Here is a 19591-nt window from a genome sequence, read left to right on the forward strand (position 1 = left end):
TGCCTCAAGTACTAGTATGTGAGCATGTGGTTATAGCTGTGGTACACAAGGGCCTAGTTCCATGGTACCCTTTCACAGGGTTACTCTCTCCCACAAGAACCATCCTCTCTTCTAGTAAAATCGTGCCTGTGTTTGATGTCTCCTTTGAAGTGCCTCCTTCCACAACTTGACTCAACTTTTTGCTGCATGTGAAGAAATCCCTACTTGTAGCTCTAGCATCAATGTTCTAAGGTAACTTCCAGCTCTAAATCTTCTGATTTCTTCTATCTCCCACCATTTCCTCCTAGAATGTGTCTGGCCCATGGTGTCTCCTTTGAGGTTGGTGTCTGCTTCCCGTAAGCACCAGAAGCTAATCTCTGCCTTGATCTCTTGGGGAGATCAAGTATGTAAAGGGAGTTTGGGGGTCTCTGCATAGACTTAAAATTATTTTTAATTGATGTCTTTGATTTTTATGTTGCCTACATTTCTTTCTGTATCTTTTCTCCTGGGCAGCTAAGTAGCTCAGTGGATAGAGTGCTAGGCCTAGAGTCAAGAAAACTCATCTTCCTGACTTCAAATCTGGCCTCAGACACTTACTAGCTATGTGACCCTGGACAAGTCACTTAATTCTGTTTGCCTCAGTTTCCTCATCTGTAAAATGAGTTGGAGAAGGAAATGGCAAACCACTCCAGTATCTTTGCTAAGAAAACCCCAAATGGGGTCATGAAGAATTAGACACAAGTAAAACAAGTGAACAACAACAAATCCTTTCTCTTCCTACCTCTTTGTTATCTAACTAATATAATGAAGATTTCTTTAAAAAGAAAAAGAGAAAAATAATCAAAACTAATCAGCACATTGTAAAAAAAAACCTTACAATATACGAGATATTCCATGCCCATGGATGCCCCACCTAGGAAAAGGAGTGGAGAGAGTCATTTTCTCATATCTCTTCTTTGGGGCCTCCATGGACTTTTTTTAAAGTTTCTTCCTGTATGTCATATAAAGAGGGGGATAATACTACATTCAAGGACCCATTAATTCCCTCATGCAATGCATTTGTGCCCAACTAGCCCTGGGTGGAGCCTTCAAGGCCAGGGTGGGGTAGTATAAATGTTCAAAGATATTGAGCAATGTGGCCCTTTAGCCTAACAGGAGACAATGGTATGTGGTAGAAAGGACTCTGGACTAAAAGTAATGAGTCCCAGCCCTGATATTTAATTATCTTGGCCAGTCACTAAGTCCCTCTGAACTTCAGCTTCTCCAATTTTCCAAATGTGGATTTTAATAATACTAGCACTGCCAGTCTCCTAGGATAATTATGAAGTGAATGCTCTGTAAAACTTTCTATTGTAAGAGCAATGTGAATTATTGTTACTAATATATGCAGAGAGATTCTCCAGCTCCTCCAAGGAGTCTATGTGAGACAACTCACCTGAATTTGATTCCTGACCCTTCTCCTGACTCACTGTGTGACCTAAGGCAAGTCACTCATCCTGTTTCTTCATCTGTAAAAATGGAAGTAAAAATAGCACCTATCTCTTAGGGGTATTGAGAGGATCAGCCGACATAATACAGGCAAAGGTGCCTGGCAAACCTTGAAGTGCTATCTATTGTCATTATCATTAACAAAGAAAAACACTAAGGAAAAACAATTGACAACATCTGATAATGCCAGAAATATCTTAACCAAGTAGTCCATAGACTTTCTGCCAAAAGAAGAAAGACCAGTCAGTCAGCCAATGAGCATATAGTCAACTGCAAGTCATGTCATCATTTCTCTGATGTCAAGGTCTTCTTTGAGAACAAAGGACAAACACAACAATTAAGCACTTGACTAGGATGGGAATCTAGGAGGTTCAGTGGATAAAGTGCTGGGTCTGGAGTCACAAAGACTCCTTGAGTTCAAATCTATCCTCAGACACTTACTAGCTACATGACCCTGGGCAAGTCATTTAGCCCTGTTCCCTTCAGTTTCTTCAGCCGTAAAATGACTTGGAGAAGGAAATGGCAAACCACTCCAGTATCTTGGTCAAGAAAATCCCACATGGGGTCATGAAGAGTTGGACCCAAATGGAAAATGACTGAACAACAACAATATTCTAGGCACCTTCCTAGGAGCTAGAGATACAAACAAAGCCCTCAAGGGGCTCATTGTCTCATGGGAGAGATGAGATGCAAATGATTATTATGAAAAAGCTATAGACAGGATAAATTGGAGATAATCATCAAAGGAAAGCATTAACACTAAGGAGGAATTAGGAAAGGCTTCCAGTAGAAAGTACAAATTTAGCTGGAACTTGAAGGAAGTCAGAGAAGCCAAGAGGCAGAGATGGGATATTTCAAGATCTGATCTCACAGACAATTATTGGTTTTTTAATTACTCAGATAGAATTCAGCTTTGCTTGACTTATCTTTTAATTTACATCATTATCATCTTGTGTATCATTCATCTGGTTCCACTTATTTAACTCTGTTTCAGTTCATGCAAATATTTCCCCACTTCTCTGAATTGCTCTCATTCACCATTTCTTACTACACAATCATATTCCATGACATTCATGTACTACATTTTGTTCAACCATTCCCAGTCCAAGGGCTCCCAGTTTGTTTCCAATTCTTTGCTCCACAAAATTGCTCCTATGAATAATTTTAGTGCATACTGGACCTATGTTTTTGTCTTTGACCTTCTTGGAGTATATTCCCAGTAGTGGGATCAGTGGGACAAGGATATGAAGAATTTTAGGCATTTTTGTTATGTAATTCTAGTTGTTGTCTTTAGATTTTGTTTGACTGACTCTTGATCTCATAGAGTCATTAGCTTCTACTTGCTCCATTCTAATTTTTAATGAATTGTCTTCATTTTGCTTCCTTTTCCATTTGGTTGATTTTACTTTTCAGGGCATCATTTTCTCTAACTAGATTCTGAATCTCCTTAGCCATTTCGCCAATTTTACTTTTTAAAAATTTGCTCTCATCAGTGAATTTTTTTCCATTTTTTCTTTTACCTCTCTAATTTGGTTTTAAAAATCCTTATTGAGCTTTTCCAGGAATGCTTTTTGGGCTTGAGACCAGTTCACATTCCCTTTTGAGATTTCAGATGTGGGTATAATGTCAATGCTGCCCTCTTCCAAATTGGTATTTTGATCTTCCCTGTCTCCATAAAAAGAATTAATAGTCCTCTCTTTTCTAGAATTCTTCTTTAAGTTGGTTAACTTTTTCCTGGCTTTAAAGTGGATTTCTGCTTCTGGGAATCAGGGGGTTCTGTCCCAGGCTTCTTGTTCTGGGAATTGTGGGTGTAGTTACTGGCTTCGTGTGTTATGGCCTCTGGTTTGGTGAGGTGTGGGAGAGGGGTGGTCTGGCCGCTGGAAGTCTCCTCTTCCCTTAGTGCTATGGTACAGCCTTTTTCTGCATTGATGTCTGCCACCTCCCCTGGTTGTGTGAAGGAACATCAGGGGTCCTGGTGCTGACGATTGCTAGCTCTGCCTCCCTGAGGCTCAAGCACTCCTGCTATTCTGCTTGAGGTGGGGCCTGCTGGTACACCTCTCTTCCTGCACTAGTCACCTGCCACCACCACAAGAAGGGCCTTCTCCCCAACCTCTCAAGCTAAAAGTCTACTGAAGTCCCACTTCTGGCTCCTCTATTTCAGAGTTTCTCCCGAGGGCATATTATCTGAGTTAGGGAGGGACAAGAGCCATTTTAGCTGGTCATTATGGCTCCCAGAATTTCAAGAAGGTGAGTTTCAAACCTTTAGACTATTGGTCTCAAGCCTCCAGAGTAGGTGTTCTTGGGGCCTCAGGCACTGTGCTGCTTCCTCCTGTAGCTGCAACAGACTCACATCCTGGGCTGGGAGGCCTGGGCATCACCACCAGTTTCATGCGCTCAGCGTTCTCCCAGCCTGGATTGCTGGCTGAGTTCCATAGCTGCTTCAGCTTTGGTGTGGTCTGGTGCAGCTCCACGCCAGGCCCTCTCCCAGCTTACAGATCCATCCTGTCAACCCTGCAGGCTCTCCTGGCTCGGAAATGTGCCCTACTCAGCCTGCTAGTGGCTTCTAACTCTCTCAAATCTGCTCAGATTCACTTTTTTAGAAGTACCTGACAGAATTTGTGAGAAAGCTCCTGTGAGATGCTGTTTTCACGCCACCATTTTGGCTCCGCCCCCTCTCATTGTTATCTACAGCCCTTGTACCAATTCACAGATCCACTAACAATGTGCCCATCTTCCCAAAGCCTCTCCAGCATAGACTTTTCCCAGTTTTTGTTATCTGTGGAAATTTGAATGATCTCAAGTCAGTCCTCTGAGTGATTATGATTTGTTATCCCTACTGTTAGTGTTCTCATTTGGTCCCTTATATCTCATAGGTTTTTTTTTTAAAACTGTCTCTTTTCTTTGACCGCTTATGATATTAACTCTTATTTAGAGTTCTGATATTGAAAGGATCAAAACAAAAACCAAAAAAAGCATTTGGGCACTTAAAAACTATTATGTTACCATACAGAAAGGGCAATCACAAGATTATCCATCTAGAGTTGGAAAGGACTTTTGAGATCACCTAGTCCAACTCACTCATTTTTTTACTTAAGAAAATTTAAGCCCAGAAATATTGTGACTTGTGCAAGGTCAACGTAGGTGGAAATACAAGACTTTGACTCCCTTCAAAAGTCCTTAGCTGATATTCCCATGCAGCCACACTGTGCTTCACTTAATCTATCTCAGCCGGCACACACTACAGACCAATTGAGTCTCAAGGTCTAGCATTCTACAAATTGCTTATCCCTGGCTGCACAACTTCACTGGGCCACTATGGAGTTCTTAGAGTCCTCCTGGAAACCATGGGTTCAATGATTACCTACTTACCTGAACTGAAATACACAACCTCAATTTCTTTCCTGATCTCTATCTCTGACTGCCTGATGATGCTCCCTACTGAAATATTCCATTGGCACCTTAGACTCAACACATCAAAACTGACCTAATTTTCTTCCTAATCTTCCCTATTCTTGGTTTCCCTATTTTTGTGGAGAATACCTCAATCCTCCCAGTAAACCACTCTCAGAACCCCACAGTCTTTTCTGACACTTTTCTGTCCTTTAACTTAACATCCAATAAATTGACAAATTCTTATTATTCTGCCTCCATGAAACCTCTATCATCTGGTCCCTCTTATGAATTCTTACTGGCAATACTGTCTTTTAAATCTACCTCAAAGAGTTATTGTGAGAATCAAATAAGATAGTATTTGTAAAATGTTTAGCCCAGTACCTAGTACATGACAGGCACTTAAATGCTTATTCTTTTCCTTTTCCTTCTCTTAAGCCTTCAATTTTCTTAGCCTATACTACTGTAATAACCTGACCTCCTCCATCCTTCATCCTCTCCAACTTATAAACAATCAAAGGAAATGAATAGGCAGATTTCAGAAGAAAAAATGCAAGCTATGAATAGCTCTATGAAAAAATGCTGTAAATCACTAATAATTAGAGAAATGCAAATTAAAACACCTCTGAGGTATCACCTTGCATCTATTAGATTGATGAAGATGAAAAAATGAAAATGGCAAATGTTGGAGGGCCTGTGGGAAAAGTTATACTAAAGCACTATTTGTATTTGTTGATAATGGAATTGTTTGCCATTTACTTCTGCAGCTCATTTTACAGGTAAGGAAACTGAGGCAAACAGAAGTAATATGACTTGCCCAGAGTCACACTGCCAGTAAGTGCCTGAGGTTGGATTTGAATTCAGGTCTTCCAATGATCTATCCACTGTATTATCATCTGCCTCATACACGATACAACTTGTGTCACTAAATATACCTTCTCATAGGTGGTCTCCCTTATCTGGATTTTGCATTCACTCTTTACCTCCCAGAATCCTAAGCTTCTTTCAAAACCCAGCTCATATGTTTCCTCCTGTGTGAGGGCTTTTCCTAACCCCCCAGTTGTCAGTGTTCTCTCCCTCTTTCAATTACTTCACAGAACTATTCACATTCTTTCTTTTAATTTTCTGAATTTACATTTTATCCCCTTGATTGATTGTTAAGTTCCTTGAAGGCAGGGATTATTCTCTTTATGTCTTAACACACCAGTTATTGGTAACAATAGAGGAAGTTCTCTAGCAATAGGGATCAACAACTAAAATGTGACATTAGTCACAGAGAGTTATAGAGACCACTGACAGTTTAAGGGACTAATTCAGAATCATACATCCAGTGGGTGTAAGAGGTCTTCTTGACTTTAAGACCAGTTATCTAGCCATGACTCCACACTGCATCCTTGCATGTGCCAGGCACTTAATGAATATTTGTTTAATTGGACTGAATATGATTAAATTAGGCTCTTCGGATAAACTCCATGGGAGGAAGTACTATGAGATAGAGATAGAAAGGTAGGGTAGCATATTGTTGTTCGTCCTTCATTCTCAAAGAGGACCGATGACAACATGAGTATGGTGTCTTGACTTGTGCGTTACTTGGATCTGAGTGAGGCAGAGCTGCACAAAGTTGTCAGCCTCACGCTCTCCTCCATAGTCATTGGAGTCCAGTGGCAAGACAAAGGTCAAGATGACTGGTGGTGGTCCAGGTATATTTGAGCACTGGATTGTGCAGGGCTTTGAATGCCAAGCAGAAGAGCTTGAATTTTACTTGGAAGGTGCTAGGGAGCCACTGGATATTTTTTGAGCAGAGAAGTGACATGACCATATCTAAGTGTCACAAAGATCATTCTGTCATCATGGGAGAGAAAGATTAAAGAAGGAAAGAATGGAGGCAAAGGTTAGGATAGACTTACTTGGATACCACTGCAGTAATCTAGCCAGACAGTAATAAGAACCTACACTGGGGTGAAGGTCACAGGAAAAGAGGGGAGGGGCTGGATGTGAGAGATACTCCTTAGGTAGACTGGATAGGACATAATAACTGTTCAAACGTTAGAAGGGATGGGAAAGGAAGAGGCAAATATAACCTCAAGGCAGTAAATAAAAGAGATGGAGTGAATGGATGGTGCCAGATAGAATTAGGAAAGTCAAAAGGAAAAGTCAATGTCTTGTTGAGTTAGGGGTTGGACTCAATGCAGCTGAGGGCTTTTCAGCTCTGAGATTCTGATTGTATGATTCTGTGATCTTGGTGTCTGCTTGGCCCTTGACAACACTGTGGAGTGGGTCCAAGGACCATAACTTAGATGGAAGAGTTATCTGAGCCCAACATGACCTGCCCAACAACTTGGCCTACCTTGTACTACCACATCTTTCTTGGAGATGATATTGAGGGCTGCAGTACACATCTTGGTGGAATAGAAATGACCAGGCTCCACAATAATCTCCACACCACTACCTTCTGGGAAATTCTGGTCCAAGACCGAGTTGATGACAGCTGCGATCTGTAGGAAAAAGGATGGTCTCAAACAGTACAGACTGCCCTACCTGTCCCCCAAGACCACATTCCCTTCCAGTCAAGGTATTTGTAAAAGGCACACTTTGGACTGATCCATAGCATATACCTGTTCACGTCTCATACCTTGTCAAAAAGAGCATGTCATGGAGGACTTGCTCTGTGCCATTAAGTTGTCTCACATCTGTCAGGATTTGCCATCTATCTTCCCAGATGTGGGATTGCTCCATGTGGATTGGCTCTGGACATCCCTTCCCCTTGTTGTCTACTACCCAGTACCTCACAAGTACACCAAGATTTTCTCTTGGGTGATGCTGTTGTTTTCCTCCTCCCCCCAAACACCTGAAAGTCCTCCCCAATCCTTTCTGCCAACATTCTTCAATGTATCCAAAGTATCAAGGCCCAGCTCAAGCACCAACTCCTCCAGAAAGCCTTCCTGAAATCAGAGCAACACAACCCAACCTTTCCATCCTTCCTGTTCCTTCACTATTCTGTGGGTGGTAGGCTGGTCTCCTCAATAAGATATGAGCTTCCCAGGGGCAGGGCTTGGGTCTGTTAGTTCTGTGAAGGCAAAGCCTGATCTCATTAACTCTGTGTTTTTCCAGCACAGTGTGGTAGACATAGGGTCTGCTCCTATGTCTCCCTCAGAGTCTGAGTGCCCTGAGGCCAATGAAAAGGTCTCTGCCTCTATTTCCTCCCCCAAATTCTAGCTTCACCTAAGCCTAGGGCTAGGTTCATGAGAGCCAGGTAGGTAGTTGGAGGCCTGGGAGAATTCTCAGTGGGGTGATGGTTTTGTGAGCAGCTTATCAAAGACATTTACCTAGAAGTTAAGGATTTATCCCACTTATAGATGGATTCTTCAAAACCTCAGCATAGTGTGGAGGTGACTCTGGGTTCTAGAAGGCTGTGCCAGGGGACCCAAGTTCTGGTAGGACCCACAAGGCTGGCCTTGGGGATAAACTCATACATCTACTGTCTAAGGACCAGCCTGGCCAATCTCAGGGAGGCCCATTATCAGGTTGACTACATCTCTCTAGAAGAAGAGAAGTGATCTTTCCCATGTATGCTGCCCTAGTGGGACACACTTAGAGTTCCCAGTTGGATTCTGGGTAACAGATTTTAAGAAGGACCTAGACAAGCTGGGGAATGTACAGAAGTTGGAGACTTAGGTGTTGAAAAGACTGAATATTGAGCTAAAAGACAATTGGCAGCAGATATTGGAGAAGGGAAGACTAAGGGAATACGATAGCTGTCTTCAAGGATGGATTCCTTAAGTGGTCAATGTTTGTTGAACTGGTTTCATTGGGAGTATGTAAAGGAAAAAGAAAGGGAAAGAATTACACTCATTCTGTTTGCCCAGAAAACAGAGTTAGGAGCAATGGGAAGAGGTTGAAAGAAAATCTTCCAACAGCTAGAGTTATCCTAAAGAAGAATGGAGGCAGCTAGGTGGCTCAGTGGATAAAGCACTAGATCTGGAGTCAGGAAGACCTGAGTTCAAATCCAGCCTCAGACACTTACTAGCTATGTGACCCTGAGCAAGTCACTTAACCTCTGCTGGTTTTAATCCATTAGAGAAGGAAATGGCAAACCACTCCAGTATCATTCTCAAGAAAACCCCATGGATAACATTGGGGTCTGTGGGGTCCATGGGGGTCATGCAGAGTCCAACAGGACTAAACAATAGCAACAACAAAGAATGGATCCACCCTTGATTTGAATTCCCTGAAGTACTTTAAGCAGAAGCTCAGTGGCTGCTTTTGGGAGAGCTGACAGAGGGCAGACAGTGATTGGGAAGTAAGAACAACTTAGTTTTGAAATTTAATAATTTTCTCTCCTTTCTGCTAATCTTGCCTTGAAAAAAAGAAAAACAAAACACTTTAAACCAATTTACAATTTTTTTTTTTAAAAATGGACCTCAATAAGACATTTTGTTAAAGTGCTGTGATTGAGGTTGGGGGTGGTTCCTGGCCCTGAGAGGCTGTTTCCCAATCCTGGCCTGGTTCAGCCTCCCCTCAGCCTCAGGCTCTCTAGCCCCAGGTTTCCCACGCCCTACAACAGGGAAGCTTTCCTGCTCACCTCCTCAAACAAGGCATGGAGTCTCCTCTCCCCGGGAAGTCCCCTCTGATATCCAGGAGTTTCATTCGGTGCCCAGCCTGGAAACACATGTCAAACACATGCCAGGCATCTGCAATGGCCTGGGCAAAACTCTGCGGTGACTGAAAGCCAGAACCCACATGGAAGCTGAGTAGGGCCAAGGAGACACAGGCATACAAATGTGTTCATAGAAACATAGACACATGAGGATACACATCTGTTCTATGGCTATAGAATGCCACCCTTTAGTTGACCCTTCTGCAGAAGGCACCTGCTCAGGTGTTCACTCCTCTCCTAGCTCCTAAGGCTGCCAGCAACCTTATTCTTGCCTTGCCTCCTCCTGTTGCCCCCCCCCCACTTTCCTCCCTGACTAATCTGTACTCACACACAGCCAGGCACAAACGATCTTGGGACACTCAAGCCCTTTATATCCAATAGAAGAGAGTCTCATCTGGCCAATCAAACCAGGAAGGGAGGGTTCTTATCTGGTTCTCCCTTCCCCCATGGGCCCCAGTGCACATTTTGGGAGTATCCAAACAGAAGAGCAGAATATTAACCATCCCACCAATCTCACTGGGCTTTCCAAAGGGCTTTCCAGTTTGCAAAGCACTTTTGAGTTTATTCAACACCTTATCCCTTCTCTCGTCTAATCTCGTCTAATAGTTTTAGGAAAGCAGGAGGGCAGAGATGGTTGTCTTCATTTGACAATACGACCTTGAGGCCCACAGAAGACATCACTTACCCGAGGTCACCCAGTAAATCTAGGGCAGAGCCAAAACTTGAACCCAGGCTTCCTGGCTCCCAGAGCAGGTCTCTTTCCTTTTGAGAACCCAGGGAAAGACAGGAGTCACTAAGGGCAGGCTCACCAGATTTCAACTGCAGCCACTGCCGCGTCCTTGGCAACAATCAGCAGATGGCCACACTGGTCCAGGGGAGCCCCACACTTGGCCCTCAAGGTACACAGGCTGTCACTATCTTCGGTCAGGAGGAAGAAGAGGCAACTCTTCTCTTCATGTCTAAATAAGATTTACCAAAGTAGGTAGTATGAGTATAATTATCTCCACTTTACAAATGGGAAAACTCAGAACCATAGTGAAAAATGACATACGCAAGACCATATAGCTAGAAAATATCAGAGATAGAACTGGAACCCATATCAGACTACATCTGTCCAGACTTTATGCTCAGCTTCCAGAAAAAAAAAGTCTGGCTTCTTCCCCTAGTACTAAGCTTCTACCTTGTATCTCAGTCATAAGTCATTGTCTCATCTCCTTGAGCAGAATCACAGAATTACAGAATTTGAAAGTAGAAAGGGATCTTTGTTGCTGTCCAGTCATTTTCAGTCATGTGCAGCTCTTTGTGATCCCATTTGGGATTTGCTTGGCAAAGATACTGGAGTGGTCTGCCATTTTCTTCTCTAGCTCATTTTACAGATGAGGAAACTGAGGCAAACAGGGTTAAGGGACTTTTCCAGGATCAAACAGTTAATAAGTGTCTGAGGCCAGATTTGAACTCAGGAAAATGAGTCTTCCTGATTCCAGGTCCAACACTCTATCCACTGTGCCACCAAGCTGCCCATCTACTTCAACTCATACGAAAAGAAATCCCTATTTATCACACAAGTGGTCATACAGTCTCTGCTTAAAGATCTGGCAAAGGAAGAAGCCCAACCCCTCTTGAGCTATTGACCATTCACTACACTTTTTGATGGCTTTAATTGTTAGAAAGTTTTTCCTGACTTCAAGCCTCTCTGCCACTTTCACCCACTGCTCCTGATTCTGCCCTCTGGGAGCAAATAGAATGGATCTGTCAGTCAGTCATTGAATAAACATTTATTAGGTACCTACTCCGTGCCCAGCACACACTCAGCACCGGGGATGCAAAGAGAGGCAGAAGACAATTCCCTGCCCTCAAGGAGCTCACAGTCTATTCGGGGTGGGGGGAAACAACCTTCAAACAACTATATACAAACAAACCATATAGAAGAAATTGGAAATCAATAAAGGGAAGGCACTACAATTAAGGAGAATTGAAAAAGTCTTCTAATGGAAAGTAGGATTTTAGCTGGGACTTGATCTAGGAATTATAATAAAATAAGTATCATTCATCCCTCAAACGATGGATCTTCAGATACTTGAAGACAGCTCTCGTGGTTCCCCTGAGTCTTTTCTTCTCAATTTCTTCTCTCTTCCTTTAACCAACTCTCATGTAACATGGACTCAAGGCCTTTCACCATCCTGGTTGCCATCCTCTGGACACTGTCCAACTTATCCATGTCCTTCTTAAACTGTGGCACCCAGGAATTAACATGATACTCTTCATCCTCCAAATGAGCTCTGGAGAGGGTAGAATTTAGTGATACTGCTTATTACTGCCTTGTTTTTTTTAGAAGCTATGCCTCTCTTAATACAGCTCAAGATGGCATTTCCCTTCTTCAGCTGCCACATCATACTGATGGGTGATACTGAACTTGTAGCTCACTAAAACCATGAGATGTTTTTAAATAAACTTATCTAATGATACTTCCCCTCCCCCCAGTCTAGTACTGGTGATATTGACTTTTTGTACCCAAGTGTAAGAGTTTACATGAGTCCCTAATGAATATCATATCAGCCCAATGCCCTACCTAGGCTGTCAAGAATCCTTCCGTTGCTTCATAACCTCATGTTCTGGGACCTTTGCCTGTCACTTACTATTGGAATTCCCTAACACATTGTTTTGACCATGGACTCCCAATGGCCGTGGATTGGAATTTGCATCAGTCTTCCATGACTAGGCTTCCCTGATGCTACATTTTGCCTGTATACTGTGTCATTGCCACTGGTTCTCCCAGATTTGCACCTAAACAACCTAGACATATTTCTACTTCCTCCCCTATCATGTGTTCCCTGTTACTCAGATCTGTCTGGTCTCTTGATCCAAGTCATCCCTTGTCTGGTCCTCACTACTGCTAAAAGACCTTGATTCTAAAAACAGCATCCTTCAGTTCCCTTCTCACCTGGAAGTGTGGTAGAACTGAGCTACCTTGGTAAGCTTCTCACAGTCAAAGGTCATCAGCTGGACTCCACGGCTGGCTGCATACTGGATATGGGAGATCTGCTTGCATGGGTTGGCATAGATTAGACAGATGGGGGCCACTCCTAGGCTTAGAACCTGTTCCAGCTCCCCCTGTTGTCAGCAAAGCAGAAGCCACTCCTCTGGGCACTGTACCTCTTTCATATCCTCAAATCTTGGAAATTCTTTTTTTTTCCTTTTTTTTTTTGAACATCTGTTTTTAAAACTTTGAGTTCCAAATTCTCTCCCCTCTTCCCTTCCCACCCACCCTCCCTAAGAAGTGAAGCAATTCAACATAGGCCACATGCGTAGCATTATGTATAACCTTTCCACAATACTCATGTTGTGAAAGACTAACTATATTTTGCTCCTTCCTAACCTATCCCCCTTTATTGAATTTTCTCCCTTGACCCTGTCCCCTTTTGAAAGTGTTTGTTTTTTATTACCTCCACCCCCGTCTTCCCTCCCTTCTATCATCCCCCCCCCTTTTTTATCCTCTTCCTCCTTTTTTCCTGTGGGGTAAGATACCCAATTGAGTATGTGGTATTCCCTCCTCAGGTCAAATCTGATGAGAGCAAAAATCTTGGAAATTCTTAAAGCTCAGTAAAGCAGCCCACTCCCAACCCAGGTTCTTCAGAGGCCCTGGGCAGTCCTTGAGCTAAATATCACCATCAATGTCTGTACATTTATGGTACTCCCACACTTTTTAAAATATCCTGCTCAGAAACCCTCCCTCACTTCCAGGCAGAAAACAAAAATCTTTTAGAAAGGGAAATCTGGAAGTCTGTGCTTATGAAGACAGGTAGCTTTCACGCAATGAGAGATTTCATTATTCCTGGCCAAGAGTTCCCCAAGATCTGAGCTAGAGGGGATATTGGCCAAAATGTACCCAGCTCAAGCCCTGCCACCCTCACCAATCCCCAAATAATCCATATCCACAAGATTCCTCTTCACTCTGGAAGCCTCCTATTCATGGTTTTGAACCCCACTCCACCCCCATTCCACCCATAAAATCCCATGGAAACCTTGCCAATGGGAATTGGAAATAGAAGGTGTGGTTTTTTTTTTGGCTCTTGAACATTAGACCCATGGTCTGATCTATTTTAGACCCCTGGAACCTAACCACAGCCCTAGTTCTTTAATAACTACACACACACACACACACACACACACACACACACACACACACACACACCCCTTTTTCACTAGCTGCTTTGCTCAATCCAGAGATGCTAAATCTTTCAAGGAACCCTTTCTTGCTGGCTCAAATGAGTCCTCTGCCTCTTACATACTAGTGCCCTACCCCCTGGATCCCCTATGGAACTTAGTTCTCCCTGGAGCTCACCAGACTGGCACATCCCAGGCTGGCCAGCACCCACAACACGCTGGGACTATTGTTGCTCTTCATAGCAAAGAAGGGCTTCACACAGGGCAGTGCCCTCAGGAAAATCTGGTGCTGCTGAGCCAGGGCCCCCATTATAGGTCAACCACTATAAATGCATTTCTCTCACCCTATGGATAGGGAAGCAGAAGAAGGCAACCAAGAGATGACTTTCCTAACTCAACTTGTCTTGTGGCAGCATCCAATCAGCCTACCCTCCTCCCACCAACCCAAGTGATTGAAGTCCCCCCTAAGGAAAGGGAAGAGGGCAGTGTAGGGGGCCAAATATGGTGTGATTGACAGAGATCTGGCCTTGGAATCAGGAGATTTTGGTTCAAATTCAGACTTCCTCATTTACTAGCTGTATGACCGTAACTAAGTCATTGAATTTCTCAGAGCCTCAGTTTCTCATCTATGAAATGGAGCTAAACTGCTGCTGTTAGACCTCACTCCCCTTCTATCCCAGTGAGACAGATCTTTCTTGCCAGGCTGGTAAGCTACTTCCCTTCTCCTAAGTCAATTCTGAGGTGTTTTCTAGTTGTTTGGAGGGAAATTTGGGAGGGTCTCAGAGGGTTCCTTCCTCACTCCACCATCTTGGCACCAGAAGTAAGAGTTGTTATTATTATCCCCATTATATAGATAACAAAAGTCAGGCTTCAGGTTGTGACTTGTCCAGGGTCACATAGTCTGATTGGAGCTATTATTATCTCCCCCCCCCCATCCTTTGCAGATAAGGAAAACTGAGGCTGCAGCAAGATTCAAACTCAGATCTTCCTGACTTCCAGGCAAGAATCATATCCACCATGCACCTAGCTCCTAAATCAAGTCTTAATGGTACCTATACTTTCTTGCCTTATAGAGTATGAGTTTGTTCAACTGCTTTTAATAGGGCTCAATAAACCCTTGACACAGTTTAATCTGATTGTGGGGAAATTAGAGTAGTCCAAGGTGCAGAACGAAGTATGATTCTCTAAAAAGATAGTTAAAATTTGTGAGAATGGGAAAAGAGCAAAAATATGATAATTCTTCCATGAAGAGGTTGGTGTTTCAACAATCTGGCTAGCAGCTGCTGTGGGGGTGAAAGACCAACACAAGCCCAACAACAAGCACGCTACCAGCACACTGCAAAAGCCCAGGTTCTTTTGATCTGCTTTAGTAAGGAAAGCAACTTTAAGACGTTAACAAGCTTACTTTAATCCGGCATACAAATACCATTCACTTAGTTCAGGGGAAAAAGCCAGCAAAATACAAACAAATTACAAACATTGACAGATAGATCAAATATAATTCATAGTTAACAACATCTAAGTTCAGCCTAGGAGCTCATAACAAGGGCTGGCCCAGAGTCATGCGCACCATCATGGCTGTGGGTAAGAACTCCGAAAAAGAGAAAGCCAGCCCCTGGTTTTATATATTTTTCAGGGTCAAGGGTGAGTCACACATGCGACTTACCCACGTGACCTGAAAGTGTCACAAAGAGGTGACTTAAAAAGAAAGGCCAAACTCTTCAAGGGCATTTGGTTGAACTGAGTGCTAAGAGCCCATTTTGATTGCCAACACAGCTGGTGAGCATAGGATAAAAGAGATCAAAGACAAGGGAGTTAACAAATGAGTGTTACAAAAGTTTTTTTATATTTCATTGTGAAATATGATTACATTTATATGTTTAGAGTGTGATATATGTATATACACATAAGCATGCATATGTCCTTAAATATATGTGCATCCTTCATAATACGGTCAAAATTGTTTCCCTAAACAATGTATTACTGGCCTGTATCACTAGGAGATGGAGTAAATGGAGGATGGCAACAACGACAGACTGATCATGGGTGCAGTCTTGCTGGGAGCAGGGGATGGCCTATTCTCCCAGAGAGTGTGGGGGAAGATGTACCACTAAAAGAGGAATTTTTACTAAAATGGGGAAGAGTAGCTCATACGTTGGGGAAAAGTAGGTATAAAATATTATTGTCCATTAAAGCCAGGGAACTTCAGCTTCAAATATAAACTAGTTCAGACATCTTACAGAGAAGGGTGGTAGATAATTACAAATTTAATTTTAAATATTATAATCAGTATTACCTCATAAATCAAACCAGTGGGAAAGGGGAAGTTGAAAGGAATCATGTCAAGAAATATACCTAAGCAAAGTCACCCTCCACTCATTTGAGGATGAAATTGGAAGGAACAGCAAATAGATAAAAAATGGGAAAAAAAATCTGCGAAGATTTTTGGTGACAAACTGTCTTCAAAAACAAGGTCACTGTCCTTTAATGAGCCACTGGATCCGAACTGTAGCAAAAGAACCCTAAATGTGCTTCTGGCCATGGCAGAAGTGGTATTGAAGATAACAAAGATGAAAGAGCTGAACCAAACCAAAGACAACACAATTGTATGGGCACTGAGAGAAATTCTTGAATTATCTAAAGGAAGGGAAGAGAGTAAAAGCATGAGGAAAAACCCTGTACATTATTGTTTGTAAAAGGCAATACCTATATGCTCCCTTTCTTATCTGTATGAAATTTTTATAATTATCTATGAATATATCATGGGTATCCTCAGTGAGTGTACCAGGAGGAAACAGGCAGGTTTCCCCAATTGATATACCATAGTAGACCATATCTACTGGCATGGATGGGTTGTAATCTACATCATGAGAAAAATTACTCACATTCACAAGATCATGGTAAAGCAAGTAGAAGGTGGAGAGAAGGGAAACATATACTTTAGGACTACAAGAATGTAAAGAAAAATAGCAAAATAATCAAAACCAAAACTGAATAGTCTATAATCATAATGACCCTATAGAAAAGGAATGAGCCTACACCTGCCTCTGTTTTTTGCAGAAATAAGATATATTGAACCCTGCTTATGCTGTAAGTTTCAATTTATGTATTGTTTAGTTTTAAAGATAATTTTCTCCTTTTACTTTTTTATTCTTTTTATAAGTGACAGATCTCTGAATGTGGGAGGAAGAAGGAAGTATTAGGAAATAGAAGTGACAAAAACAGAATATAGTGATAAAAAATTTTAAGGATATGAGAGATCAAGAATCTTTTGGAACATAGAGCCTAGAATGTCAGAATTTGATGAGAACCTAGAATAAAGAATGTTCTATCTGGAAGATGACCCAACACATAAAAATTAGAACTGGAAGAGACTTTCTTAGAGTTTTACCAACTCTTTCATTTTGTACTTGAGAAAATTGAGACACAGAACCAGGAAGCTATTGGGAAAGTAAAGACTAGGTCCCAAATAATTTGATTTCCAGTTCTGGGCTCCGATGTCAAATGTTGGGTGGGTCCAGCTCTTCTAGAACTGAAGCCCTTCTCTTCCAAATTTCCACCATCCTGGGAACCAGTGCAACAGTTTCTGTCTTACCAAATCTGAAAGTTCTTGGATCTTTACTTGAAGGGTCTACCAAGCAGATATCCCAGATTCTAGAAGGATTACATGGTCTTCTAGTGCCCCAGGGTACCCCAAACCTTTGACAGTGGTAGAGAAGGATCCTGGTCTTCCAGAGGGGACCTGAAGACAGGTACTAGAAAGAACTGTTTTTGAAGATCTGCCACCTGACCCATCTCAACTTCACACTCAACTACCAAGTCTCCACTCCTTCAGCTTCCTCCTCTCTGGGCAACAATCTGCCACCTCCTCTTTCCCCACTCTCTCCTCAATAAAGTTCTGGTCCTGGCTCTCTCTTAGATCTGATACCTGATAATGTGGTATAATCCTTTGTATTTTTAAAAGCACTTTCACATATATGAAAGTGAGACAAGAGGGTCCACTACTGAAGTCCCTTCTTCGGCCCCAGGGAGTCAAAATGTCCCTTCCTCTCAATGCCCTAGAGCTTTGGGGGAGTTTTGCCTTCACCCTGTGGAAGTTGTACCTTACCTTAGTACCCTTTCCTCAGCCCCTGGGATTCCTATGATTCTTCCACACAAGCAACCTCTGAGAATCCAGAAGTTCCCATCTTTAGCCTCTCAAGATCCTGGACTCTTCACTATTAAGAGCCCTGGGGTCCCTCCGTAAGCTCTAGAGGTTGCTGCAGCTTTCCCCACATGCAAACATTACTATCTCACATTGTCCTCACCTCTTGGCCAACATCCTTTTGTGGTAGCATTGATCCATTTGGACTGAGGAGCGGGGAAGTTTCACTTGGGGAGTCAGGTAAGAAGAAACCTTTTGGCAAGGAAATAATGGAACTCAGGCAGGGCAATGCCAGTGCTTCCAGGGATGAGTAATGAGACCAGGGTACATAAGGAATCTTGGCCACCAAACCTCCTCCACGCTTGAGTCTCATTGTTCCCCATGTGAATCCCTCTCTGCCACTGATCCCCAATCACTCATCCTCTCTCCAACTACACAGACATGCCCAGATTCCCCAGAGGAGAATACAAAGTCATTATTCAAAGGTCTATTCTACTCCAGCCCAGGGCGAGACCACAACAGGTAACACCTTCACACACTTCTCTTAACATTAATAAGCCACAGAAGGGTACAAGCAATGGTGAAGCAGAGTCAGGAGGAACCTCAGGTTTATTTTAGCCCATGCTTTCAATTTTTCAGGAGAGAGTTCTGAGGCTAGAGATGACAAGGGAATGCAGCAATTCAGTGACAAAGCTGAAACTCAATCATTGAGATTGGACAAGTCTTTTACTAACAGATGGGAGCTGAACCCACTGTCAATGCTCTATGAAGATATAACGACTTAGGATCTCAGTATCATAGATTAGAGATTCAGAAAGGAAAGCAATCTTAGGAATGATCTAGTCCAGAGATTCTTACCTTTTCTGTGCCATGAACCCCTTTGGCAGACTGGTAAAGCCCAATATGGCTGTGGTTCATTGTCTACATTCAAAACTGAAAAAAAAATTAATTTGGTTAGAGGTTAGTGAAAATAAAGACATATTTTTTGCTATCCAAGTTCTTGGATGCCTCCCTCACCCCCTCCAGATTGAGAACTTGTGATCTACTTTTTCTTTTTTTAAAAAATTTAAATAACATGTTTCCCTAATTACATATTAAGAAAATTTTTTAGCATTCATTTTTACAAGATTTTGAGTTTGAAATTTTTCTCCCTCCTTCTCCTTCCCTCCTCTGAAAATGGTAAGCAGTTTGATATAGTTTATATATATGCTATCATGTAAAACATATTTCCATATTCATCACAGTTGTAGAAGAAGAAACAGATCAAAATGAAATAAAACCGTGAGAAAGAATAAGATAAGTGAAAAAATTATGTTTCGATCTGCACTCTCAGTCCATCTGTTCTTTATCTGGCTGTGGATAGCATTTTCCTTTGTGAGTCCTTTGTACTTGTCTTGGATTATTGTGCTGCTGAGAAGAGCTGAGTCATTCATAGTTGACCATCATACAATGTTGCTGACACTAAGTACAATATTTTCCTGGTTCTGCTCATTTCACTTTGCATCAGTTTGTACAAGTCTTTCCAGGTTTTTCTGAAATCTGCCTGTTCAACATTTCTTATTGCACAACAGTATTCCATTAAATTCATGTTCTATAGCTTGTTCAGCTGTTTCTCAATCAATGGGTATCTCCTCAATTTCCAATATTTTCCACCACGAAAATGGCTACTATAAATATTTTTGCTTATAGGTCCTTTTCCTTTTTGGTAGGTCCTTTTTTATGATCTCTTTGGGATATAGAGCTAGTAGCAGTATTGCTGGAACAAAGGG

The 19591-nt window shown here is 42.2% G+C and overlaps 1 pseudogene; it reads right to left on the reverse strand.

The window, feature by feature from the left end:
* Nucleotides 1-3743: 3743 nt before the first annotated feature.
* On the reverse strand, nucleotides 3744-18740 carry LOC118836470 (annotated as a pseudogene).
* Between the last annotated feature and the right edge of the window lie 851 nt (nucleotides 18741-19591).

Source organism: Trichosurus vulpecula, chromosome 2, assembly GCF_011100635.1.
Source record: "Trichosurus vulpecula isolate mTriVul1 chromosome 2, mTriVul1.pri, whole genome shotgun sequence".
Classification (NCBI taxonomy): Eukaryota; Metazoa; Chordata; class Mammalia; order Diprotodontia; family Phalangeridae; genus Trichosurus; species Trichosurus vulpecula.